We start from the raw sequence: 11,588 nt of genomic DNA, 5'->3' as shown, positions 1-11,588 counted from the left end.
GCAGACCACAGTTGGTGAAGAGTCTGCCTGCAGTGCGGGAGACCCGGGTTCGGTCCCTGGGTCGGGAAGATCTCCTGGAGAAGGAGGTGACAGCCCACTTCAGTGTTCTTGCCTGGAGAATTCAATGGACTGAGGAGCCTGGTCATCCAGAGGACCCAAGACATGGTGGTTACTAATAGACTTCCCACAGTACTTCTTCATTCCGTGAGGACTCCTTCAAGGTCAGTGAGCATCACAGCTTCCCTTGAACTTCGTCTGGAATATATAGGTGGACTATAAAGAAAGCTGAGCGCAGAAGAATAGATGCTTTTGAACTGTGGTGTTGGAGAAGACTCTTGAGAGTCCCTTGGACTGCAAGGAAATCCAACCAGTCCATCCTAAAGGAAATCAGTTCTGGGTATTCATTGGAAGGACTGATGTTGAAGCTGAAACTCCAATATTTTGGCCAACTGATGCGAAGAGCTGACTCATTTGAAAAGACCCTAATGTTGTGAAAGATTGAAGGCAGGAGGAGAAGGGGATGACAGAGGATGAGATGGTTAGATGGCATCACCGACTCAATGGACATGAGTTTGGGTAAACTCAGGGAGTTGGTGCTGGACAGGGAGGCCTGGCATGCTGCAGTTCATGGGGTCACAAAGAGTCGGACATGACTGAGCGACTGAACTGAACTGAACTGAACAGAAAAGCAAATGCTGTTCAAGGACACTGAAAGAACCCTAATGTTGAAAATCAGATCTGTATTGTGAGCAATGCTTAGAAATCCATGAGTTGAAGCATAGTATTATGCCTGTCATCCTTGTAGTTCCCTCAGTGAAATATGTTGAGAAAAGCTCTTCATTCATGGTATAGATTAATGAAGAAGCTAAATAGCATTAATCCTTTACTTTGACAACTGTGAATGTAAATCTCTTGTGAATCCTATGTGACAACCACACATACCAACATGATTTATTAGTATTATATCAATATTTTTAGTCCTATTGTATTTCAACTAAAAATATCAATATACAATTGTACATGAAGTCAAGACATAAAATCAGGGCGAATACAAAATATTCCATCCTTTGAGAAAGGGAGCGAAAAATCTATGTGCTTTGCCTATTGCATTTTTATGTATTAGATCCTTAAGTATTTTATTCACCACACCCAACTGAATGATTCACAAATGTTTCAGAGAGGAAAGGATCATTTCTCTTTAACAATGAGTAGTTCAACTCCTCTCAAAGCAAATACAGGATGGTAATAACTATGAAGAACGAAGTTAATTATTCATATTTATATTACTCATTCGTTAGCTTGACAAAGGTACTAGATCTGTTACCACATTTTTTTTTTTAAATGATATCCGCATGTGAAAGTGAAAGTGGCTCCGTCGTGCCTGACTCTTTGTGACCCCATGGACTATACAGTCCATGGGATTCTCTAGACCAGAATTCTGGAGTGAGTAGCCTATCCCTTCTCCAGGGTGTCTTCCTGACCCGGGAATCAGGCCGGGGTCTCCTGTATTGCAGGCGGATTCTTTACCAACTGAGCTATTAGGGCTTCCCTGGTGGCTCAGTTGGTAAAGAGTATCTGCATAACTGTCTATAAATTTGGAATTAGCAATCTGTGTGTGAGCAGGATCAGTTAAGCAGCTTCTATGATAAAACAGAAGCATGTCTGTCTGACTTTCTTCTACAAGGATCTTTCACTGTTCTTGTGCTAGTAAACATGGAAAGTATTAGATTCGGTTTCTAATGAAATTAAAAGACGCTTACTCCTTGGAAGGAAAGTTATGACCAACATAGATAGCATATTGAAAAGCAGAGACATTACTTTGCCAACAAAGGTCCATCTAGTCAAGGCTATGGTTTTTCCAGTGGTCATGGATGGATGTGAGAGTTGGACTGTAAAGAAGGCTGAGCGCCAAAGAATTGATGCTTTTGAACTGTGGTGTTGGAGAAGACTCTTGAGAGTCCCTTGGACTGCAAGGAGATCCAACCAGTCCATTCTGAAGGATATCAGTCCTGGGATTTCTTTGGAGGGAATGATGCTGAAGCTGAAACTCCAGTACTTTGGCCACCTCATGCGAAGAGTTGACTCATTGGAAAAGACTCTGATGCTGGGAGGGATTGGGGGCAGGAGGAGAAGGGGACAACAGAGGATGAGATGGCTGGATGGCATCACTGACTCGATGGACGTGAGTCTGAGTGAATTCCGGGAGTTGGTGATGGACAGGGAGGCCTTGCGTGCTGAGATACAGCAAAAAGTCGGACACTACTGAGCAACTGAACTGAACTGAACTGAAACTGATGTGCTTCCTACAGTAAATCCCAGCCCCAATGTCTTATAGGAGCCTCTCTGGCCATTGTCATAAGTGAGTCTAATTTTGTGTGAGACCATGAAAACTCAGTGTTTTTATTATGCTTGTGCTTATGACGGGAGGTCTGAGAAGGCACTTCTGAAGGTTTATTCCTACCAGTCGTTGTCATTTTTATAGAGTCTTTAAAGGTTGAATCACTGAGGTGTTGCTTCTGCACTTGTACTAGGCTGACTAGCAACATGCCCTTTCTCCCTAAGTGCAGTAGAAGTCATTCCCCTTCCCAACAGGTCTGCCTTCTGTCCTCTGGAGTATGTATTGCTTGAGCTCACCACAGCCTGGTAGATGGAAATCGTCAGGATATTCTAGAAACCCTTTTTATTGCAGTCTCTTCAGAAGGTTACAACTGCTGCAAACCTCAGGATTTTACAAAGCACTTTTTACAACCTCAGATGAAGGAGAAGTCAACACTCGTGACAGTCACAGGCTTCCATGGCCTGTATGTGATCGTGGGCTTTGCTTTCATAATCATCCTGTTTCTTATATCAACTAAGATGTCACTGTATTTTTTTATCATCATTTTATCTTTGATGTTTTTTAGATATATTATGGATTTTCCTATATATCTTCACTTATTGACGAGGGTCTTATGTTAGTAGTTACTAAAACTGACTTCCAGTCAGTTAGCTGTGGTAGAATAGGAAAAAGAATGACCAACTGTATATTATTAACATTATGTATTAATATATTATTAGTTTTATTGTTTGCAGGCATCCAATTCTAACTTTCTGAAAGAAACATTCAGAAAAATCATGTCCTTTTGAATGTCCATTTGACTGTATAGGAGCAAGGCAACGTTATTACGTAAAATTGTTTAGTTTCCATTACATTTCTCCTGTTTGATGTAGACATTGGCCTTTGGTTCTATCACTAGCATTGCAAGTTTAAAAAAAAAATTAATTAAAAAAAAAAGAAAGCATCACTACGAACAAAGCTAGTGGAGGTGATGGAATTCCAGTGGAGCTATTCCAAATCCTGAAAGATGATGCTGTGAAAGTGCTGCACTCAATATGCCAGCAAATTTGGAAAACTCAGCAGTGGCCACAGGACTGGAAAAGGTCAGTTTTCATTCCAATCCCAAAGAAAGGCAATGCCAAAGAATGCTCAAACTACTGCACAAATGCACCCATCTCACATGCTAGTAAAGTAATCTTCAAAATTCTCCAAGCCAAGCTTCAGCAATATGTGAACCGTGAACTTCCTGATGTTCAAGCTGGTTTTAGAAAAGGCAGAGGAACCAGAGATCAAATTGCCAACATCAGCTGGATCTTCAAAAAAGCAAAAGAATTCCAGAAAGACATCTATTTCTGCTTTATTGACTATGCCAAAGCCTTTGACTGTGTGGATCACAATAAACTGTGGAAAATTCTGAAAGAGATGGGAATACCAGACCACCTGACCTGCCTCTTGAGAAACCTGTATGCAGGTAAGGAAGCAACAGTTAGAACTGGACATGGAACAGACTGGTTCCAAATAGGAAAAGGAGTATGCCAAGGCTGTATATTGTCACCCTGCTTATTTAACGTCTATGCAGAGTACATCATGAGAAACGCTGGGCTGGAAGAAGCACAAGCTGGAATCAAGATTGCCGGGAGAAATGTCAATAACCTCAGATATGCAGGTGACACCACCCTTATGGCAGAAAGTGAAGAGGAACTAAAAAGCCTCTTGGTGAAAGTGAAAGTGGAGAGTGAAAAAGTTGGCTTAAAGCTCAACATTCAGAAAATAAAGATCATGGCATCTGGTCCCATCACTTCATGGGAAATAGATGGGGAACAGTGGAAACAGCGTCAGACTTTATTTTTTTGGGCTCCAAAATCACTGCAGATGGTGATTGCAGCCATGAAATTAAAATTCTTACTCCTTGGAAAAAAAGTTATGACCAACCTAGATAGCATATTGGAAAGCAGAGATATTACTTTGCCAACAAAGGTTCATCTAGTCAAGGCTATGGTTTTTCCAGTGGTCATGGATGGATGTGAGAGTTGGACTATGAAGAAAGCTGAGTGCCGAAGAATTGATGCTTTTGAACTGTGGTGTTGGAGAAGACTCTTGAGAGTCCCTTGAACTGCAAGGAGATCCAACCAGTCCATCCTGAAGGAGATCTGTCCTGGGTGTTCATTGGAAGGACTGATGCTGAAGCTAACTTTGGCCACCTCATGCGAAGAGTTAACTCATTGGAAAAGACCCTGATGCTGAGAGGGATTGGGGGCAGGAGGAGAAGGGGACGATAGAGGATGAGATGGCTGGATGGCATCACCAACTCAATGGACATGAGTTTGGGTAAACTCTGGGAGTTGGTGATGGACAGGGAGGCCTGGCGTGCTGCGGTTCATAGGGTTGCAAAGAGTCAGACACAAATGAGGACTGAACTGACTGGTCTGCCTTGGAACTGTCGTGCTGCCTGTGAATGTGTCATTTAGCTTGCTGATGTGTTACAACGAGCATATACTGAGGCTTAAGGTCAGTAAAGAATCTACCTGTGAGAGAGTCAATGCCTAGTCAGGTTGATGAGAAGTCCATGGTCCCCGAGGAGGAGAATGGGGTCTGGGGCTCCCAAGGAGTAGAGAGGGGTCTGAGGATCTCAAGGAGGAGAAAAGGACAAACATTTTTTTCTACATTGCTTTGTCTTAGTCAATATAACAATGTATCTTGCTCCGGATATGTTTCTCCTTATCAAGAACCTTCTGACTAATCTTGTTATCTTAAAACTTGTGTACTGGGGGGTGGGTCTGGTAAGACCTTTCTATTGATAGTTCTAATCTTGTTAATTTAAGATGTATGTTGTAGGAGTGGGTCTGATAAAAGTAAATAAGGCCTTGCTAAGACTAGCGAGGGGGGTACTCTCTGTCCCCCTTCTGATGTCTTATGTCTGAAGCTTTCCCTGTCCCTTTTCATACTTTAATAAAACTCTGCTACACAAAAGCTCTTGAGTGATCAAGCCTGGTCCCTGGTCCCAAAGCCAAATCTTCTTCGGAAATCACGAATCTGACACCGTTCACGGTAAGCTATCATCGGCAATGCAGGAGACACAGGTTCGATCCCTGGGTTGGGAAGATCCTGTGGAGAAAAGAATGCAACCCACTCCAGTATTCTTGCCTGGAGAATCCCATGGACAGAAGCCTGGCAGGCTACAGTCTATGGGGTCGCGAAGAGTCAGACATGACTGAACAGCTAACACTTACTTAAGGTCTAGTAGAAGTCTACTTGCCCACCGTCTAGGACCCATTTGGTTCTAAACAGTTTATGCTGTGTCCTTGATCATTCTTTCAAAGGTTATGGCCTGCCCCCTTCCCTCCTGTTTTATTACCCTGAAATATGTCACTTTAACACATTGACAATATTTTATTCTTTAAGATAAAGGAATTTGAGAAACAGAAACAGGAAGGTCTCTCTGATCTCACCATTCTTCCCTGAGAGCAGGAGATAAATCTCCCTTTGAAAGGTGCCTTCCCTGTGCTGGGAGGAAAGGAGACATTCACCAGAGACAGGGAATTTAGGGCCACGAAGGCTATCTAAACAAAGCTTGTTACCTCTTCACCAGGTTACTATCCTTAGCCCAAACCACTTGTCAATTCTTCACAAATGTATTGCTTCTTTGTCTAGAAGGTATAAAAGTTTCTTGGTCTGTTCACTTCTTTGAGTCTCATATCTCTGTGGAACTCCCATAGGTGTATCTGTGCATATGTAATTTAAATTGTTTTTCTCTTGTTAACCTGTCTTTTATTATAGGGGAGTCTCAGCCAAGAACCTAGAAGGATAAAGGGGAAAGTATAGCTCCTTCCCTATGAAGGAGCCGCGAGCTCTTAGAAAATCCTACAGAAGGTAGCTTCAATCTGATATTGCAGTGGAGCTCCAGAGAGTACATTGCACCTCAGAGTCTGTCCTGATTTGAGGCAATGAATCCAGCTCCAGTGTCATTGGCTAAAAGCCCCACAGGCAGAAATTTCCAGGTCTTTCAGGCTCTCTGCACAAGTGGCTGAATGTAGCCCAGGGCAGTCCTCCAAAGAAGTGTCTCCTGTGAATCATGGGTATCTGAAGTCATAACCCCCGAGGCTGAGGCTGCATTTTTACCAGAGGTGCCTTGCCCTGCCCTTCAGGCCTTACCTAAAAAGAAGACGTGATAAGGAGTATTCTAGGCGATTGGGCTGGGGACCCTAAAAAGCCTGAGTGTGCTCAGACTTAGTTGTGATGCTGCGCCTGATTGTCTGGCTTCTACCTCGAGGAGGCCTTCATCATAGCTGTCTGAAACTGAAATAGGAGGGAAGGGGACAGTGCACAAAAGAATAACATAGCTTGAGGACACAACACAAACTGATTAGAACCAAATAGGTCCAAGATTACGGTAGACAAGTTGCCTTTCACTAGACCTTGAGCCTCAATATACACTCATTGTAACAGTGGGCTTCGTTGGTAGCTCAGTCAGTAAAGAAACTGCCTACAATGCAGGAGACCCATGTTCAATCCTTGGGTCGGGAAGATCCCCTGGAGAAAGGAATGGCAACCCACTCCAGTATTCTTGTCTGAGAATTCCATGGGCAGAGAAGCCTCGTGGGCTACAGCAGTCCATGGGGTCTCAAAGAGTCAGACCCGACTGAGCAACGAACACTTTCACTTTCACAGGGGCCAGGACAGTTCCAAGGCCCACCAGAAAGGTCAAAAAGTGGGTGGTGGCCCAATTCCTGGAAATCCTCATTCTTTCCCCCAAATTCCCCCACTCATTAGCCTATAAAATCACCCGACACTGTAACACTGACAACCCCATACTCTGGTGTTCCTCTTGCCTTCTGAGATGGCCCATACTCTGTCTGTGGAGTGTGTTTCTCTCTAAATAAATCCACTTGTTACCTATCACTTTGTCTCTCATTGAATTCTTTCTTCAATGAGATATCAAGAATCTGAGCTTCCAACCCTGTGCCCTGTGACAGTCTAGAGGAGTGGGATGGGGTAGGGGATGGGAGAGAGGTTGAAGAGGGAGGGAGCATATGTAAACCTTTGACTGATTCACATTGTTGTATGGCAGAAACCAACGTGACATTTTAAAGCAATTATCCTCCAATTATAGGTTGAAAAAAAGAATCTGAGTCTCATTAAGTCCCAAGACCAGGTGTGATCTCAGTTAGAAGACCATGGGTTCAACTCCCACGATGGGTTTAGGCTGGGTTCAAGTCCCAATCAGAGGTGGTGCAGTTTCAAAACCAGGGCTTCCTGGGATGTTCTGCCCTCCTGAGGGAGACCCCCAGTGGAGCTCACCTCTGAGTCTGAAAAGTGTATGTGGTCTGTTTACCTCTGATGGAATCAGTAGCAGTTATCACGTTTCAAACTTTTGGGTTTACAGGATCAGAGGATTTAAGAATACCACCTAGGTGGCTATGTTTTTTAAAGGGAATTATTGTTAATTTGCACTTCCGTGAGAGGCCTCCCAATTCACTGGTGCTGTGTGATTCCAACAAATCCCTCAGAGAAGCCAAATCCCTCACACTAAAGCCACTGAACAGGCCTTTCCCCACCCAAATTCCTCTCCCCTGACTCTAACTACCCCTCTGTCACCGTGATTCCTTTGACTTCTGGCCCTTGGATTTGTCTTTCTGTCCTTCTGCCCTTCTACCAGCCCGGTGAACAGTTGTTGGGGCTGGCACCACTGAGACACAGGTGGGGCCACCCATCCCTGCCAGGCCCTTCTGCCTACCTCCAGCGGCTGTTAGCTGGTGCGGATTTCAAAGGCCTGAGCAGAGTCGGGGAAGCAGGAGGGGAGAGGAGCAGGCCTGGAAAATCAGACTGAGAACTTTTAGTCAAGTCCAAATCACAGATCCTGTCAGGAATCATCCGGATTCAAATTCCAAGTTGTGTTTACATTTCTGGAGCTTCAGAATGTGCTGAAGCTTGTTCCTACAGGAATGTGTTTTTAAAATCCTTTTTTCAATAGCTGATTTAACTTCAACATAAAAAAAAGGAGGAAAAAAGAAAACAGACTTTCCCCTGATGTGGTAGTGTTTCTATACCTTACATTAGAAATATTACAGGATTCCTGAGGTCAGATTGGAACCTGGCCTAGCTTTGCTGGATACACAGGAGCCCATGTGGCACACATATTGTACTGCTTCAACTGTTACCCTGCAGCTCGAAGCACAAAGATGTTGTGCTATGCTTTTATTTCCTTGAGGATTTTGGTTATTTTTATTTATCACATTAATATGAGCATTTAAATACAAATATGGAGAGCACCAAAGAATTCCTTTCCGTGGTTTAATCTCAGGACATTTTGTGGAGAAAAAGTTTCTGGGGGAGACGCTGTTAATCATTTTGAGTTGCCAGCATTAACTAAGGGAAACCATGTACTTGTTATTTATGTAATTTTTATCACACAGGAAATGTTTATAATTAAAATACCAAGAAGTCAAATACATTACAGAGTAAAATATATAAAGAGATAAGCATAATATGTGATGAAATGTTTATCTTTTCACTTAACATTTCCTTCGATCCAAAGAATCAACACTGACTGTTTAGGGATAATGATGAAATTGTGTGTGAGTAAGCATGGACAATCAACTAATGTTTGACTGGGAAGCCAAGAATACTCAATAGGGAGAGGAAAATCTCTACAACAAACGGTGTTGGAAAAACTGGATAATCATCTGCAAAAGAATGGAATTGGACCCCTGCTTTACACCACTCACAGAAATTAAGTTGAGGACTTCCCTGTTGGTACAGTGGATAAGAATCCACCTGCCAATGCAGGGAACACGGGTTCAGTCCCTGGTCTGGAAGATTCCACATGCCATGGAGCAACTAAGCCCACCTGCCACAACTACCGAAGCCCATGGGCCCAGAGCCCGTGTTCTGCAACAAGAGAGGCCACCGCAGTGAGAAGCCTGCGCGCCACAACGAAGAGTCGCCCCCGCTCAGCACAAAGAGAGAAAGCCTGAGCACAGCAACAAAAGACCCAGCACAGCCAAAAATAAGCTATTAATTCAAAAACTTAAGTTGAAATGGATTAAAGACTTAACTGTAAGACCTGAAACTGTAAAATCCTTTGCAAAAAACATAGGGGAAATCTCCTTGACATGGGTCTTGGCAATGATTCTTTAATATATGACAACAAATATAAAAATAAAGAAGTGGAACTATAAATTAAAAAGCTTCTCAGTTCAGTTCAGTTCAGTCACTCAGTCATGTCTGACTCTTTGCGACCCCATGGACTGCAGTACACCAGGCCTCCCTGTCCATCACCAACTCCCAGAATTCACCCAAACCCGTGTCTATCCTGTCGGTGATGCCATCCAACCATCTCATCCTCTGTCATCCCCTTCTCTTCCTACCTTCAATCTTTCCCAGCATCAGGGTCTTTTCAAATGAGTCAGCTCTTCACATCAGGTGGCCAAAGTATTGGAGCTTCAGCTTCAACATCAGTCTTTCCAATGAACACCCAGGACTGATTTCCTTTAGCATGGACTGCTTGTATCTCCTTGCTATCCAAGGGACTCTCAAGAGTCTTCTCCAACACCACACTTCAAAAGCATCAGTTCTTCGGCGCTCAGTTTTCTTTAGAGTCCAACTCTCACATCCATACATGACCACTGGAAAAACCATAGCCTTGACTACATGGACCTTTGTTGGCAAAGTAATGTCTCTGCTTTTGAATATGTTATCTAGGTTGGTCATAACTTTTCTTCCAAGGAGTAAGCGCTTTTTGATTTCATGGCTGCAGTCATCATCTGAAGTGATTTTGGAGCCCTAGAAAATAAAGTCTGCCACTGTTTCCACTTTTTCTCCATCTATTTGCCATGAAGTGATGGGACCAGATGCCATAATCTTTGTTTTCTGAATGTTGAGCTTTAAAAAAAAAAAAAAGCTTCTGCATAGTGAAAAAAAAAAACAATCAACAAAATGAAAAGCAACCAGTGGAGTAGGAGAAAATCTTTGCAAACCATCTATTTGATATTCAAGGAACTCATAGAACTCAATAGAAAAAATAATAATAATCTAATTTAAAAATGAGCAGAAGACCTGAATAGATATTTTCCCAAAGAAGACTTCCAAATGGCTAATAGATATGTAAATATATGTTTAACGTCACTAGTCATCAGTTCAGTTCAGTCATCAGGGAAATGCAAATCAAAACCACAATGAGATATCACCCACAACTGTTAGGATGGCTGTTATCAAAAGATAACAAATGCTGAGGAGTGTGTGGAGAAGAGGGAACCCTCATGCTCTGTTGGTGGGGATGTAAATTGGTGCAGCCACTATGGAAAACGGTATGGAGGTTCCTCAGAAAATGAATGATAGACCTACCATGTAGTCCAGCAATTCACTTCTGGACATGAATCCAAAGGAAATGAAATTACTATCTCAAAGAAAGATCTATACTCCCATGTTCATTCCAGCAGTATTCACAAGGCATGGAAACAAGTGTCTATCGACAGATGAATGAATACATAAAATGTGACACGTGTACAAGCAATGAAATATTATTCAGTCGTGAGATAGAAGGAAATCCTGCCGTTCACAACAGCATTCATAGGCCTTGGAGTCGTTATGTTACGTAAAATAAGTCAGACAGAGAAAGACAAATACTGTGTGATCTTACTCATGTATGTGATCTAAAATAACCAAACTTGGACTGGTGGTCCAATGGCTAAGACTTCGTTCTCCCAGTGCAGGGGGGCCAGGTTCAATCCCTCCCTGGCCAGGAAACAAGATCCCACATGCTGCTACTCAGAGTTTGCATGCCGCAACTAAAGATCCTGCATGCCACAGGGAAGACTGAAGATCCTGAACCCCACAACGAAGACCCTGCACAGTCAGATAAATAATATTTTTTTAATAAAATAAAATAACCAAGAGACTAGAATGGTGGTTGCCAGGGACTGAAATGTGGAGAAATGGCAAGGTGTTGATTAAAGGGTGTAAACTTCCACTTATAAGATGAATAGGTTCTGGGGAATCTGATGTACAGCATGGTGACCATAGTTAACAATACTGTATTACACATTTGAAAATTGCTAAGAGAGTAAATCTTAAATGTTCTCACCACAAAAAGAGGGAAAAGGTAATTATATGAGGTAATGGAGGTTAACTAAATGTACTGTAATCATCTTGCAATATATGTGTATCAAATCATCATGCTATAAAATTTTAACTTACACAATGATATATCCATTGTATCTCAATTAAAAAAAAAAGAAATGGTGTGTGTGTGTGTGTTTGAAGCAATAGATTA

Source organism: Bos javanicus, chromosome 10 (assembly GCF_032452875.1).
Source record: "Bos javanicus breed banteng chromosome 10, ARS-OSU_banteng_1.0, whole genome shotgun sequence".
In the NCBI taxonomy this organism is placed as follows: domain Eukaryota; kingdom Metazoa; phylum Chordata; class Mammalia; order Artiodactyla; family Bovidae; genus Bos; species Bos javanicus.
This window is presented reverse-complemented; position numbering follows the sequence as displayed.